General features: G+C 43.6%; 2 long non-coding RNA genes across 2 annotated transcripts in view; one reads left to right on the plus strand and one right to left on the minus strand.

Moving 5' to 3' along the window:
- On the minus strand, positions 1–15,849 carry LOC138445723 (uncharacterized). Its single transcript, XR_011258979.1, has 3 exons — positions 15,510–15,849; positions 15,352–15,430; positions 1–1,393 (listed from the first exon to the last, which is right to left on the minus strand). It is a non-coding gene; the product is annotated as an uncharacterized lncRNA (long non-coding RNA).
- Positions 15,335–16,490, plus strand: part of LOC138445724 (uncharacterized) — a 15,682-nt gene continuing 14,526 nt past the window's right edge. Inside the window, exon 1 of the long non-coding RNA XR_011258980.1 lies at positions 15,335–15,442. This is a non-coding gene — a long non-coding RNA (uncharacterized lncRNA). The remainder of the gene's footprint in view (positions 15,443–16,490) is intronic.

A 16,490-nucleotide genomic window follows, 5' to 3' on the forward strand; every position in this document is an offset into this window, starting at 1 on the left:
TGGTCTCATGCACAACTGTATTCCCTTGGCCTGGTTAATGCCTATATGGTAGGCACTCAGTAATCATTAATTTGGTGAATTAGATTGTCAATCAACTTTCCCCTTGGCACTAATGACAACTTAAGAAAAGGTGTTACTAGGTCTCCATCCCATGGTCTCGAGTTTTATTCACATTTTTGTGTTTTTTATTTGGATCTCACCACCTCATTCAAAAAGTCATTATTTGTCCCCAAGTCTACTTTACAAAAGAATTCTGTGATCTGGTTATTATTCATATGTTTCCATCATTAAAAAATAACAACAATTGATGATTTTTCACAAGGTTGCTAATCAGTTCAGTTCAGTCCCTCAGTCGTGTCCAACTCTTTGCAATCCCATGGACACCAGGCTTCCCTGTCCATCACCAACTCCTGGAGCTTGCTCAAACTCATGTCTGTCAAGTTGGTGATGCCATCCAACCATCTCATTCCCTGTCATCCCCTTCTCCTCCTGCCTTCAGTCTTTCCCAGCATCAGGGTCTTTTCCAATTAGTCAGTTCTTTGCATCAGGTGCCCAAAGAATTGGAGTTTCAGCTTCAGCATCAGTCCTTCCAGTGAATATTCAGGACTGATTTCCTTTACAATTGACTGGTTGGATCTCCTTGCAGTCCAAATGACTCTCAAGAGTCTCCTCCAACACCACAGTTCAAAAGCATCAATTCTTCAGTGCTCAGCCTTCTTTATGGTCCAACTCTCACATCCATACATGACTACTGGAAAACCCAGAGCTTTGACTAGACAGAATTTTGTCGACGAAGTAATGACTCTGCTTTTTAATATGCTGTCTAGGTTGGTGATAGCTTTTCTTCCAAGGAGCAAGTGTTTTTTAATTTCATGGCTGCAGTCACCATCTGCAGTGATTTTGGAGCCCAAGAAAATAAAGTTTGTCACGATTTCCATTGTTTCCCCATCTATTTGCCATGAAGTGATGGAATGAGATGCCATGATTTTAGTTTTTTGAATGTTGAGTTTTAAGCCAGCTTTTTCATTCTCCTCTTCCACTTTCATCAAGAGGCTCTTCAATTCCTCTTTGCTTTCTGCCATAAGGGTGGTGTCATCTGCATATCTGAGATTATTGATATTTCTCCCTGCAATCTTGATTTCAGCTTGTGCTTCATCCAGCCTGGCATTTTGCATGATGTACTCTGCATAGAAGTTAAATAAGCAGGGTGACAGTATACAGCCTTGACATACTCCTTTCCCAAGTTGGAACCAGTCCATTGGTTCTAAATTGTTGCTTCTAACTGTTCCTTCTTGACCTGCATCCAGATTTCTCAGGAGGCAGGTAAGGTGGTCTGGTATTCATCTCTTCAAGAATTTTCCACAGTTTGTTGTGAAAGGGGAAAGAAGAGTTTCTTCAATGAATGGTGTTGAGGAAAGTAGATGTCCACAGGGAAAAGAGTGAAGTTAGAACCTTATCTTACACCATACACAAAAATTAACTCAAAATGGATTGAAGATCTAAAAAATGAAAACTATAAAACTCCTAGAAGAAAACACAGGGGCAAAGCTTTATGACACTGGACTTGGCAGTGACTTCTTGAGTGTGACACCAAAAGCACAGGTGAGAAAAACAAAAGCAGACAAATGAGACTACATCAAACTTTAAAGTTATGTGCGTGAAAAGCCAGAATCAGTAGAGTGAGAAGTCAGCCTATGGAATGAGAGAAAATGTTTGCAAATCATGTATCTGATAAGGAGTTAATATCCAGAATATATCATTTTTTTCATTTCAAACATGAAATAGCATTTAAACATCTTTATGCTAACAATCTAATGATACTAAACTTCCACATATTATCTGGTGGGAATGTAAGTTGGTACAAAACTTTAGAAAGGCAATTTGGAAATATGTTTTGAGAATCATAAAAATATCCATGCCATGCCATAAAAATATCCAAACCCCATTTCCAGGAATTTACTTGAAAGAAATTATACTATAAAAGAAAAAAAATGGCTTATGTATAAAAGATGTTTATTTCCAAGTTATTTATGTAACTGCTGGCAGTTATAATCAAAATATATTTTGTTTTTCTCCCACCATCCCTCTAAAATGAACTCATTTGAAGAGAGGGGCAGTAGGAGGAAGAAAGGAGATGACAACTATTGCTGGACCCTGTCTGCTCTGGCCATTTCCAAGTTATGACAGTTTGATGCCACATCAAGTCACAAACATGGTCTTAATAGAGTAATTCAATGTGTCAGGTCATTATATTAATCAACAATCCAGTTTCATCCCAAAACTTTCTATCCCAGCCAGCGCTAGCAGTTCAGTGAGAGGCGGTGGGGACGAGGGGGTCTCCTACGCAGTTGCAGTTTCCTCTCTCTTCCACTACTCGGTCGCATTTCCTCCCCCTCTCACTAGCTGCTGTTTTGGATGTTAAAGTGACAGAGGTAAATGGTTCTGTCTGGAAATACTTTAATTGGCTTGTGACTGGCACTGTCGTAAGTTCACTGGACTTTGAAGCTATAAACTGCTTCTTGCTTGTGCACTGTTTCATGGGATCTTTGGAGATCTCCCTCTCTAGGGACCTCTCCAGTTTTAATTCTCAAGACAACGGAGAAGTATGAAGCATTCCATCCCAGCTGCCACTACCCACTGAGCCCCTGGTTCCCCGACAATTCTTTCTGTTCAAACTTCATCATTTGAGTTGCTCTCACCCCCTGAGAAAGTCCAATGGGCAGGACTTCAGTGACTCCTGCTGGGAATGTATTAAACTATGTATAGGTATATGATTAAATATTACTAAGAGATAAAAAATAAAGAACTATTGATATAAGCAACAACATGGCTAGAACTCAAGGCTGTTATTTCTGCTAGTGAGAAAAGCCAATCTCAAAAGGTTACATCCTGCATAAGCCTACTATGTAACACTCTTGAAATGATAAAGTTATAGTGATGGAGACTAGATCAGTGATTGCCAGGGAATAGGGTTGGTGGAAGCGTCTGACCAAAAAGATGTAGGGTGAGAGAGCTTCTTACTAGTAAATCAGTATCCTGATTGTGATGGTGATACACAAATCACAAATCTGTACTAGTGATTAAATTTTCTACCTCCTTGGCAGTCTAATGGTTAAGATTTTGCCTTCCAGAGCAGGGGTGGGTGGTTTCAATCCTTGGTCAGGAAGCTAAGACCCCACATACTTCAGTGGCCAAAAAAACAAAACATAAAGCAGAAGCAATATTATAACAAATTCAGTAAAAAGACTCTGCTGCTGCTGCTGCTAAGTCACTTCAGTCGTGCCCAACTCTGTGCGACCCCACAGACGGCAGCCCACCAGGCTCCCCCGTCCCTGGGATTCTCCAGGCAAGGACACTGGAGTGGGTTGCCATTTCCTTCTCCAATGCATGAAAGTGAAAAGTGAAAGTGAAGTCGCTCAGTCGTGTCCGACTCTTTGAGACTCCATGGACTGCAGCCCACCCGGCTCCTCCATCCATGGGATTTTCCAGGCAAGGGTACTGGAGTGGGGTGCCATTGCCTTCTCCGAAAAGACTCTGGTCCACATCAAAAAAAAATTTTTTTTTAATTGCATAGTAACACAAACACACAAGTCCATGTGAAAATGGATGAAAACCAAAAAAGTCTGTTTAGTTCATAACCTTGTACCAATGTCAATTTCCTAGTTTTGAAAATACAACTATCACTGGGGAAAACTGGGTGAAGGGCACATGGGAACTCTCTGTTTTATTTTTACAACTTTTTGAAAGTCTTAGAGGCTTTTTAAATATATATATATATATTTTTTTTTTCTTTTTAATAGCTCTAGCCTAGTTCTCTCCCAAGTGACTCACACTTGAGTCCTAGGAAACCCTCTCTCATCCTTTGCTCCAACAAACCCTGGGAGGGCAGGACCAAACACCACCTTCTGTGTCCTGCGGCCACAGGCCACCGGTTTTCTTTATCTCCAATTATAGAGAAAAGTACTTCAAGTTCAATATGTGGACCTGAAGAAGGCCCCATCATATACTTTCAGAAAAGGAGGTAGAACCACGGTCTTTCCTCTGGGGGTGGAGGGAGGAGTCCCAGCATGCAATGCTCTCCCCACCTCGTCCCAGCCTCCTCCCACCTCCACACACATTGCATTCAGTCTGTATGCAGTCTGTATTCAGCCTGGCTGCGGGGATCTACGACTTGCATGACAGATTCATGAGAATTCCCCTGGTGTAGTGGGTGCTGTGTTCTCTGCCCACAGGACTGAGGCCCTCATTTTCACCCTGAGTCTTTGAAAATGGATCTAAGCTAACTAGCTCACCCAAGGTCATGGCCACTTCCCAGGGGGAAGCTGTATCTGATGACTGGTCCCTGAAGAGGTAAAAAGACCCAATCTCCTCACCCCAGGACAGAACAATTCTGCAAGACGATCTCAGCTCGAGCCAGTGGAAGGCCGGCTGAGGCCTTTGTAGTGACTGCATTGAAGTTCAACTATCCCTTCGGCCCAGTCCCACTTCCTCTATTCCTCCATAGGTGTTGATCTCCAGCACTCTCAGTAAACCTCCTGTACAAAAATCTCCATCAGGGAACCTGCTCTGTGACACTTGACAAATTCCATATATGATTATCGGTCTCATATAATTGCAATCTGATACCTATTGAATTGGTACCTGAGTCAAAACTGAGAAAGGAAAAGTCCCACATGACACCACGTTATGCTTCTAACAGGAGTAACTGAAGAGAAATTTATTAATAATTCACAGTAAATCAGCTTCATGGAATAGAAAATAGGAAAAATCATGAACATTTTATACCAAAATATTTCAGAAAAATGATGATGGTCTAGGATTAAGAGAATACAAAATTGATTCTGGATCAAAAATAGAAAAAGAGGGACTTCCCTGGTTGTCCAGTGCCTAAGGCTCCATGCACTCCCAATGCAGGGGGCCCAGGTTCAATCCCTGATCAGGGAACTAGACCCCACATGCTGCAGCTGAGAGTTCGCATGCTGCAACTAAAGACCCCACATACTGCAATGAAAATTGAAGACCCCACATGCTACATCTAAGACCTGGTGCAGCCAAAAAATAAACATACTTTATGGGGAGAAAAAATACAGAAAAGTTTTACAAAAGAAAAAGCTACAAAAGGCATCTTGGCAATATTGGAAAAATCTGGATATAGATTATGTTACATATAGATTATGTGGTTTCATCAATATTGATTTCTTGGACATCATAATAACAATATTGGGATTAGGTAGAAAACAGTCTTCATTCTTAGGCAATCCTATTAAGAGAGAAAGAGAAAGAGAAACTCTTTCTTGCAAAGAACAAGAACTCACTCCCTGCAGCGATCTTATTCCCATTCCTGTGCTAAACGCTCCCCCTTGTGTACCAAAAGAGCAGACCGCATTCATCAGAATGCATTTTAAAACTCCCCAGCACAACAGGAATGCAAAGCTCCAATAATTGTAGAGAAGGTGGTCAAAGTATGGCACACTTTAATGTACTCTCTCCCAACCCCCAACCAACGGTGTGGTTCCCATTCCCCAGGTTGTGCCCCATAAGATCAAAGTCTGAGTTTCAGTTCTGATGGAGGGGGCATGTGGTTGGCCAAGGGGTGGAGAGGAGGGTACCTATAGCCTTGCCTGTGAAGGTCGTGGGCTCCAGAGTCAAATAGCCCTGGGGCCAAATCCCACTCAGTCTTACTTAGCTGAGTAACCTCTTTCAGCGTCAGCTTTGTCATCTGTGAGCCAGGGATGACAGTAGTACCTATCAAAGGGTAACTGGGAGAATTAACTGCGATAATGCAGCCCAAAACACAGCCTAGGGCTTGGCCCATGATTTAGCAAGTATTAGGAATTCCTTGGCAGACCAGTGGTTAGGACTCAGCACTTTCACTGCCAGGGACCAGAGTTCAAATCCTGCTTGAGGAGTTAAGATCCCACAAACCACGTGGGATGGCAAAAAAAAAAAAAAAATAGATTTAAAGCTCAGTAAGTATTAATCATTATTATGATCTAACCTCTTCTTGAGGAGGCTTCTAAGAGAGTTCCTTAGAAGTCCTACTGCCTTGTAGAGCATCATTTGAAAAATACTGTCCTAAGTATCTGATTTGTAGAATTTATTCTTGGGTAGAATCCATCCTATGTTTTTTCTACAAAGCTAACATTACTCATCTTATATTAGAAACAAAATATAGGGCCTCCCTGGAGGTAGTGGTAAAGAATCAGCCTGCCAATGCAAGAGGCATAGGTTCGATCCCTGATTGGGGAAGATCCCACATGCTGCAGAGCAACATGCCACAACCACTGAGCCTGTGCTCTAGAACCAGGGAGCCACAACCACTGAGCTCACCTGCCACAGTTACTGAAGCCCGTGCACTGAGAGCCTGCGCTACACAACAAGAGAAGCTACCACAACGAGAAGCCCACACACTGCAACTAAAGAGTAGCCCCCTGATCGCTGCAATTAGAGAAAAGCAACGGAGACCAAATACAGCCAAAAATTAAATAAATAAAGTGCTTTAAAATAAACAAGAAAAAACCAAAACTCTTTCAGAAATTCTTGCACTGAAAAGGTCTGTTTCATTAGGGATAGCTTTCCTCATCAGTGATTTCCAAGAAAATGGATTTTTGAGTTCTCTACCAAGTTTTCTGCTCACCATTGTGCCTCCTCTGGATCTTCCGCCTGACAGCCTAACCATGGTCTCCTTTAAGGCAGGCCACTCTCGAGCCCCATGACAAGATGCCTGGAGGCTCTCATTCATGCTCCTGTGTCGAGTACCCAAGTGCCTATGCCTCCTCCTCCTTTTGCTCTGTCTCTTCCTTTCAACAAATCCTCACTGAGCATCTGTCTCTGAAAGACACAAGTCTTGTTGCTCTTGGGTACTAAATTATCCACATCATACTTCCTGCCTTTTATGAGTTTATACTGGTGTCTAATAGGCCAGACTCTAGTAGGAAAGCCAAACGTGTAAAAAGATCCAGGGAGACATTACAGTGAATACAAAGACTGGTTAGTATCAGAGAACATCAGGAGCCCACTGGATTTAGGAGAGCTGAATTAAAATCCTAGATTTCCCACAGACTGGATTTGTGAGCTTGAACAAGGGAAATAACCTCTCTGGATTTCCCTGGTGGTTCAGATGGTAAAGAATCTGCCTACAATTAGGGAAACCTGGGTTCGATCCCTGGTTGGGAAGATTCCCTGGAGAAGGAAATGGCAACTTACTATACTATTTTTGCCAGAAAATCCCATGGACAGAGGAACCTGGAGGGCTACAGTCCATGGGGTCACAAAGAGTTGGACATGACTGAGCGACCTCGACATACCATCTCTCAACTGTCTTAGGTTGGGTTCCCCCAAAGCAGGAACTGAGATTGAGGGCTGGGGTACAGGTGGTTTATCTGAGAGGTGATCCTAGCAAGGAGCGGCTCGGAGTGGAGAGGTCAGGTGGGAGAGGCAAGGGGGCATGTTACTGTGAAGGCAATGAGCAGGAAGTGGGGGCTTCACACTGCTGGGTACCCCTGGGAGAAGGTGCAGCACCCCACTCGGAGCTGTGCCCTTTGAGGAGAAAGAAAGCAGAAGCCTTTATCCACCAGCTCTGGCACATCAACAGAGGCGGAAGGCTGCTCTGGGTGCGTTAACTCCTTCCTGTATCCAGCCTGCCTGAGCCAGGGTCAAGTGTACCAGGACCAGGAAAGCCCTTCCTGGATGCACCAGGGCTTCACTCAGGTGAGGAAGAGTAAGAGGCGATGGGCACTCGATGGGAGGGAGGGACTGACAGCAGCTGCTACAGCTTCTAGAACTGTTTTGCAGACAAATGAGAAACTCGGGGAGCCTTGAACAGAAGCATTAAATACACGTGAACGTAAAAGCAGGATGAAGCACCTCCTCCACCGACCCCTGGATGACAGAGCATCTTAAGCATGTTCTTATCTCCTTGCTTCCTCTTCAGCTTTCAATTGGTATGAGCCCCACCAAGTTCTCAAGACAAAATCTTCCAGATCCATCCTTCCTCCCATTTCCATGATGGCCTCCCTAGTCCTGACCCTCTTCTATCTGCATGCAGAGGCCTTTTTCCTTTGGTCTCCCCTCTGCCAACCCCCACGTGCCAATCACAGTCCAAGGACACCCTACGCAATGCTAGTTTCCCCACATCCCTCCCCTGTTGAAGAGCTTGCCCCCAGAGGCCTCCCTTTCTTATTATAAGATTAAGCCCTGATGGGATGCCCCTGGTGGTCCAGTGGCTAAGACTCTATGCTCCCAATGCAAGCAGCCCAGGTTCAATCCCTGGTCAGAGAACTAGATCCCATATGCCTCATCTTAAGATCCTGCCTGCCACAACGAAAACGGAAGGTCCCGCGTGCCACAGCTAAGACCCAGCGCAACTAAATAAATTTTTTAAAAGATGCTGCTGCTGCTGCATTGCTTCAGTTGTGTCTGACTCTGTGCGACCCCACAGACGGCAGCCCACCAGGCTCCCCCATCCCTGGGGTTCTCCAGGCAAAAACACAGGAGTGGGTTGCCACTTCCTTCTCCAATGCATGAAAGTGAAAACTGAAAGTGAAGTCACTGAGTCGTGTCCAACTCTCAGTGACCCCATGGACTGCAGCCAACCAGGCTCCTCCGTCTATGGGATTTTCCAGGCAAGAGTACTGGAGTGGGGTTTTAAAAGATGATGAAGCCCTAAATCTCATCTTGCTCTCAAGGCTCTCACATTGTAAAGACACACCACATTCCAAAGACAGGCCGCCCCATTACTGCCCCAGGCTCTCACTTCTATAATCCACTCAGCATCTCAGTCCCGAGACCAGCAGGAGAAGCAATACTCTAATTTCGCCTTTGGATTTATTCCTGTGTGACTGGATCTTCATCTCAGGGGGTAGCAATCCTGGAGCCAGACCCAGGTTCAGATGACATCCATCTGCGTGTTTGAAGAAGGAATTCATAGGGCCTGGACTCCATCTTAGGCCTGTTCATGCTGATCATGCTCGGCCACCTTTCCAGTGGACTCTGAACTCTGTGTTTAGTGCCTATGAAAATAACAGAAGGATAAGACCCCCTCCAGACAGGAGAACCTTGAAGATCATATCTAGGTTACTCATCGCCTAAGAGAAAACATACACTATCACCCCTTCCTTCAGACAGGCCATAAATTTTTCTATTGGAGTGTAGCCTTGGGTTTATTGATTATTGGCTAATTGTTTGACTGTTTGAGCACATGAGCACGTAGCACGTGAATGAGGGGGTTATTGGGATTGTATTTTCCTTGGTTTATGTAAGTCTCAAGGAATTTGGAGTGGTGGGTTCAGACACGTACACATGGGGTATAAAAGATTTTCACAAATGCTGGTTGGGGTCCTTGGCTAAGAGGAGACTCTGCCTTGGGCCCGCCGGTGTAATAAACTGCACTCCGCTATCTTCATTGTCCTTCCGACTGAGTTTGTTTCCCAGAATGCGTGGCTACATGTTGACTGTGCTCCTTGGGGAGCATTGCCCACACCTGTTTCCTCATTTGAGAAATAGATAATAATAATTCCTACTTCATATGGTTGTTGCGAGGGTGAATCTGTTCACATACAGGCAGTAGCTCTGACCCACACTCGTACAAACTGAGAGCCCAATAAACGTTGGCTGTCATGACGAGTTCCCACAAGGGGTTATTTTTAAGATTCTTAAAAGAAATTCAAGAGCGATGTATCTGCTAAGAAGGTTTTCTCTCTGCATGAGCTCATGCTTTCTGAGCCTTTCTGACCCCAGGCTGCAGCTCAAAGCCATATAAGGCACCAAAACACATTCCTCAAGAGCGCAAAAAGCTCTTTATAAAGGTCTCACCTTTACTCCCAGCAGCCAAATCAAAGGTTAGCACTGCTGAACAGAAGGCTAAGATGAGTATAATAGAAAAACAAATGGAGGAATGTTTCCTCGTTACTCAGTCTCAGCATATGGATGTTGCTGTCAAGCTCTCTAAGTGTGTGTCACACATACTGGCTTCCCATGCTGCTGGTCAACCCCGCTTTCACTCCAGAGAACACCTGAAGATGCAACTGTTAAAAGCTCTACTTTTGCTTATTTTTTTAAAAAAAAAAGGTGGTGTGGGTAAATGTGTGAGTGAGGGAAGGTATGATTTATATATTTTTAAATTTTATTTATTTTCAATATTTTAAATAAAATACTATTTATTTTATTTATTAATGAGTAAGATTATTGATGGGGCTCACAACTTTTTTTGATAGGGGTACAGTTTGAAATGGAGCAGGACCACACGGTTCTTGCCCCCACCACCACATGTCCTCTGCATGCCTTTTGCCTGTGGAAAACTTAAGTCAAAGAATAAGTTTAATCAGAGAAATGTGGAAATGTGGAAACAAAGGAAAACAGTCAAAGGAAACTAAATAATAGTAATGTCATTAAGCACAATCAAGGATCTTTAGTTCTTTCTCGAGGGCTATAGAGAATATTCTGATCTATATCCTGTGAGCTGTCCTATAGATACTAGAACACCAGGTAGAAAAGTTAACTACGTGATGACCGGACTATACCCAGGATATGAGCTGCCGAAATGTATTTTAAAGTATTTCCTCATTTATTTGGCTGTGTTGGGTCTTAGTTGCAGCATGTGGAATTCTTTGGTTGCAAGGAAATGGGAACAAGTACACCCGGGAACTGAAGATTAACTGTACCTAAAACAACCAAGATGATGCTAGTCAGACCAGTGATGATCAATTTGAAGATGACTGTTAGAGATGACTGTGCTGCTTCTGCATATAAACTCCCCTACTCTGTCTATAACAGCTCTCACCCTCTGCTTGTTTGGGGGGGTGTGGTGGGGGCTGGGGGGAAGTCGGCCTTTGGACAGATGTCTGCCAACCTTTCCTAGCTGCCAGCATCTGAAATAAAGTAAACTTGCCTTTCCACCAACCTGCTGATTGGCTTTTGAGCGGCAAGCAGCTACGGTGAGCAGCCACGGCGAGCAGCCAGACCCCCATGCATACTTTTCAGTAACAAGTTGATTGACAATGTTGCATTAGTTTCAGGTAAAGGAGGCTCATGACTCTTAAAAACACAAAAGGACATATGATGGAGTTTCCCTTCTTCCTCTAATGCCAGCCACCCAGTTCTCCTCTCCAGAGGCCACTACTATCACTAGTTTCTTTGCGATATTGGATATTCTTTATATTCTGCACAAATACAAGCAAATATATACCTATTTTCTCTCTCTCTCTTTTTTTCTTTAACCAAGACACAAAGGCGACAGATACATATATGTTCTAGGGTCCTTCCAAAGTAAAGATGGATTGACTTTTATCTATTTTTAAATATTTATTCATTGATTTGGCTGTGCTGGATCTTCGTTGCAGCAAACAGAATTCTTTGGTTGCAACATGCAAACTGTTGGTTGCTGCATGTGGGATCTAGTTCCCCAGCCAGGGATCAAACTCAGTCCCCTGCACTGGGAGCACAGAGTCTTAGCAACTAGACCACCAGAGAGAAGTCCCCATTATTTTCGCTTTTAATACACACTTTTTCACTCACTTTTTAATTTTACTAAATACTTAATACATATGAAAGAATATAATATAAACTTAAGATAAAGAGTAAAAACACTACCAGTCAGCCTAAGAAACATAAGCTTCATTTGTTTTCATAGCTTCATGATGTTTTCTTCCATGTTGTTGTTCAGTCACTAAGTCATGTCCAACTCTTTGTGACTCCAAGAACAGCAGCACGCCAGGCTTCCCTGTCCTTCACTATTTCCTGGAGTTTGTTCAAACTAAAATCCATTGAGTCAGTGATGCCATCCAACCATTTCATCCTCTGTCACCCTCTTTTCCTGCCCTCAATCTTTCCCAGCATCAGGGTCTTTTCCAGTGAATCAGCTCTTCACATCAAGTGACCAAAGTATTGGAGCTTCAGCTTCAGTCCTTCCAATGAATATTCAGGGACTGACTGATTTGATCTCCTTAGTGTCCAAGGGACTCTCAAGAGTCTTCTCCAACACCACAGTTCAAAAGCATCAATGCTTTGTTGCTCAGCTTTCTCTACAGTCCAACTCTCACATCTGTACATGACTAATGGAAAAATCTTTGACTATACAGACTTTTGTTGGCAAAATGATGTCTCTGCTTTTTAATATGCTGTCTAGGTTGGTCATAGCTTTTCTTCCAAGGAACAAGTATCTTTTAATTTCATGGCTACACTCACTATATGCAGCGATTTGGGACTGCCTTCCACAGAGTGTGAAACAAATTGATTTTTTTATTTTTGAAAATTTCCAAGATGCCTAGAAGTTTAATAGCTGGCAACATCATTTAAGTTACAGAGCTAAGAGGTTGGCAAAATGAAAGGATCATCACTTTAAAGTGACATTTTTAAAGGATGAGCTAAATATCATTTTTTGTTTCACCCTGAGGTAATCATGTAAAGCAACTCGGCTTTTCCTTCAATACTTGCTAAAGGGTCCAGGTACATACTTTATTCTGGCATAATTCCTGTAAGGGTTGATGTTATTCAGAACTGACCAAAATAATTATTTCCTGTAATGAGGTAATTATGTAATCAAGTTCAGCAACACTTCTTTGTAATTCTGTTTACTTAAAAATGACTAATGCTTTAGGTATTTAAGAAGTGCATCTTGTGCTCCAGGTTTTGAAATAAAAGTCCTTATGACATGTAAGTTCTCCTGACATTTAATAGCATCAGGAATAAGCAGGTTGACTATTAACTGAATTGTTTATCTGGAAATATAACCACTGTCAGATTATAGGGAACTATGAAATGGATGTCACAGTGTCTAGAATTTGGCACTGGAGATTCCTGTAAATAAGTACAGTGAGTTAAAGTGATTATAAAGCAATTATCCTCCAATTAAAAATAAATTTAAGAAAAACAATGAAGTGACTTACTTAAAGCCAACATTACTTATATATTTAAATATATTTATTTAAATATATAAGTAATATATATAGATATATATTTAAATATATATTTAAATATATTTATTTACTTATTGACTTATTTGGGCTTCCCTGGTGGCTCAGTGGTAAAGAATCTGCCTGCCAATGTAGAAAACGCAGGACCCCTGGGTCAGGAAGATCCTCTGGGGAAAGAAATGGCAACCCACTCAGTATTCTTGCCTGGAGAATTCCACGGACAGAGGGGCCTGGCATGCTGCAGTCCATGGGGCTGCAGAGAGTCAGACATGACTGAGCAACTGAACAGCAAGAGCAGCATTTATTTATTTATCTATTTGGCCGCCTTGGGTTTAGTCGCAGTGCACAGGATCTTCACTGCGGCGGTGGGTCTTCCCGTGCAGGGCATGTGCTCTCTAGCTGTGGCTTGTGGGCTTAGTTGCCTCATGTCACATGGGCTCTTAGTTCCCCAACCAGGGATCAAACCCACATCCCTTGCATTGCAAAGTGGATTCTTAACCACTGGACCACCAGGGAAGTCCCAAAGCCAACATTGCTTCTGATCACGACTCCACCTACAGCAAAAGGAGTTGGCGCCCTAGGATTCTCTGGTTTTACCATGCTCCTCATAACCCAGAAGTAGCTGATCTTCTGGAAGGTAGAATAAATGGCCTGTTGAAGGCAGGCACAGCACCAGCTGAGAGACACCACCTGGTGATGCTGCCCTCCTGTCCTAAAGAATGCCGTAAGCCATGACGGTGCTGCCAGAATTCCCGGATCTAGGCACCAAAGGATACGTGTGAAGCACGTTATCACCCTGGTTGCTACACCCAATGATCCCCTCTCCAAATGTTTGCCTCCCTTCTCTGTGATTTGAATCAAACCCTTTTTGGCTTCAAGCAGCAAGTATGATTTCTGTTATCTGCAACTGAAGCCTGACTGGTATGCTTACTGAATCAACACCTCTCAGAGAGGGCTCTGAACATCAGCCTTTTGTGTGTGTGTGCATTTGGGATCTTCCCAGACTAAGGATCGAACTGTTGTCCCTTGCATTGGCAGACAGATATTTAACCACTGAACCACCAGGGAAGAACAAAATAACTCTTTCTTAAGTGAAGCAATGAAAGCCCAGATAGGTTAAGTGAATTCCTCAAGGTCACACAGCAAGTGACTAACAAAAGCACAATTATAATGGGGACTAAAGACTCAAACCTGATTTTTCCTGTATTCTGAGTGCAGGCAGAATCTAGGTCTCCTCTGTACCTGGCCCCAAGGAGGTCACACGCAGCTCTGTACCCCATGGGCCTTGAGTGGAAATGACTCATATATCACCCATGTTTCTAGAAATGGTGTCTGTCAGAACAGTGTGACTTTATTAACATTTTTACCATCAATTTCTTTCCAACGTTCTTCCCAGAAATTGCTCTAAAACTCCAGGTCCCCATGGAAACCATTGGAAAGACTGCCTATTGACTCTACGTGTGATGCTGCTATGACTGCTCCCTTGATAACAAACGGATGCTATTAAAAGCCTGGCTCAAATGGAAGCCTGCTATAGCTCATGGCGAGAGCCACATTATCTTTGGACTGACAGAGTGAAAAGAAATAACCCTCTGATGCTAGGCTACGTGGTCAAGGGTAGAGGAGAGAAGGAAAAAGTAATGCCTTCCCCAACTGTCACGAGCAGATACACAGGATGAGGTGCTTTCAATATATGTTTACAAGAGGAGGCTAGAGTGAAGAACCCACCAAGGTGTGAGAGTGACGCTGATTAAGTCAACTCACAATAATCTTTGCTATCTGCCATCTGTAATGTCCTTTCTAGACCGAAAAGTGAAAGAGTAGTGGAGTGGAGGCTTGAGAGACTGAAAAAGAAAAAAGGATAATACCATCTAAATAGGAATTATATACCTTCCCTAAACGGTACAGTACTGTTTATAAAAGGACAGTACAATCTGAAAATGGAACAGAACCTGGTCAAAAGGAAGAATGCAAAGAGCAAGAATTTAGCAGCAATTTTCTGGCATTACTCTTACCCAGAGATGAGGGGAGGGGGAACGTGACCTTCCAGACCCCTGAGGTAGCAGGGATTGCTCCTTCATTAAATGTTCCAGGCATGTTTGTTGGGTACCTACACAGTGGCAGACAACATGCTAGGCAAAGCAGAGAGAGCTCACAGTCTAGTGACGGGAGATAAAAACAGACTTTACACAAAATAAATACAGCAAATCACTTCAGTTAAGTGATAACTGCTGAGAAGGGAGAAGTGGCGAAGCAGTCTGATACTGACTGGGGCAGGCAGCTTCTGACACGTGACCAGGAAAGGATTAGCTGAACTGTCAGGCAGCCGACAGCCAAGGGAAAATATGAAGGGGCAGAAGAGGGGTCAAATTGGAGCAAACAGCATGTGAGGTCCCTAAGGAAGGAATGAGTTCCTCCTTCTTAGGCACAGGAAACTCACCAGTGAGGCACGACAGGAAACGGCCAGGAGCACGGGTGCTGGAATCACAGAGGCAGCCATGTCCAGACCCTGCAGGGCACTGTGGGCCAGAGTAAGAACACTGGATTTTCTCTTTTCCCCTTTTTGTAAGCACTGATTGTTTTTTTAAGCATGCTCACCTATTTATTTCTGCTTGGCTCTGCTGGTCTTCATTGCTGTGAACAGGCTTTCTCTAGTTGCACCAGCGGAAGCTACTCTCTAGTTGCTGCGTGGGGGCTTCTCATTGTGGGGGCTTCTCTTGTTGTGGAGCACAGGCTCTAGAGAGCAAGACTTCAGTAGTTGTGACGAACGGGTTTAGCTGCTCCGTGGCATGTGGGATCTTCCAAGACCAGGGATCAAGCCTGTGTCCCCTGCATTGGCAGGCGGATTCTTAACTGAGCCACCAGGGAAGTCCTGGATTTTATCTTAAGTAGTGTTGAATCTAGTGTGAAGTTTTGGTAGTGGCAGCTGTTTTGAAACAAGGAAGTGAGATCATCTGTTTATATGTTTAAAAGATCACTCTGGCTGCTTTGTGGAGAAAACACTGAAAGGTGGGAAGGGGACAAAGGGAAAAAGCAGGGAGTCTATTAGGGGTGGTGGCTAGACTTCTCTATGACCTGGATGAAAAACAGCCAGCACTCTACCCTTGGGTTCCCCATCTATGGATTTCAATCTGCGTTTTCCATCGGTGGTTGGTTGAGTCCACTGATGTGAAACCCAGAGTTACCGAGGGCCGGCTGTATTGCACCATTTTATATAAGGAATTTGAATATCTGTGGGGCTTGGTATTCATGGGAGTCCTGGAACCAATCCCCCATGGGTATCAAAGGATGACTATCCCTCTGGGGTATCCAGCTTTCTTTCCTCCAGTCGATGCTGAGGAAGGCGGTATGAACTGATGGATGGATCTAGTCAAGAACACAGACGTGTTTGCCCTGAGTGAGGCCGGTGGGCCTGGAGGACAGGTCTCTGATGTCCCTAGAGGTCTCTCTGGAGGGCTAGAAGTGGTCAATTTGTTCATCATGAAGGAAGACTTGGATGACGGCCATGATCAGGGCAGATGGCCACATGCCCCTTGACCCACGTCCTCCTTCAGGACAGCCCCTCTTCTCTATTCCTTT

Source organism: Ovis canadensis, chromosome 9 (assembly GCF_042477335.2).
Source record: "Ovis canadensis isolate MfBH-ARS-UI-01 breed Bighorn chromosome 9, ARS-UI_OviCan_v2, whole genome shotgun sequence".
NCBI lineage: Eukaryota > Metazoa > Chordata > Mammalia > Artiodactyla > Bovidae > Ovis > Ovis canadensis.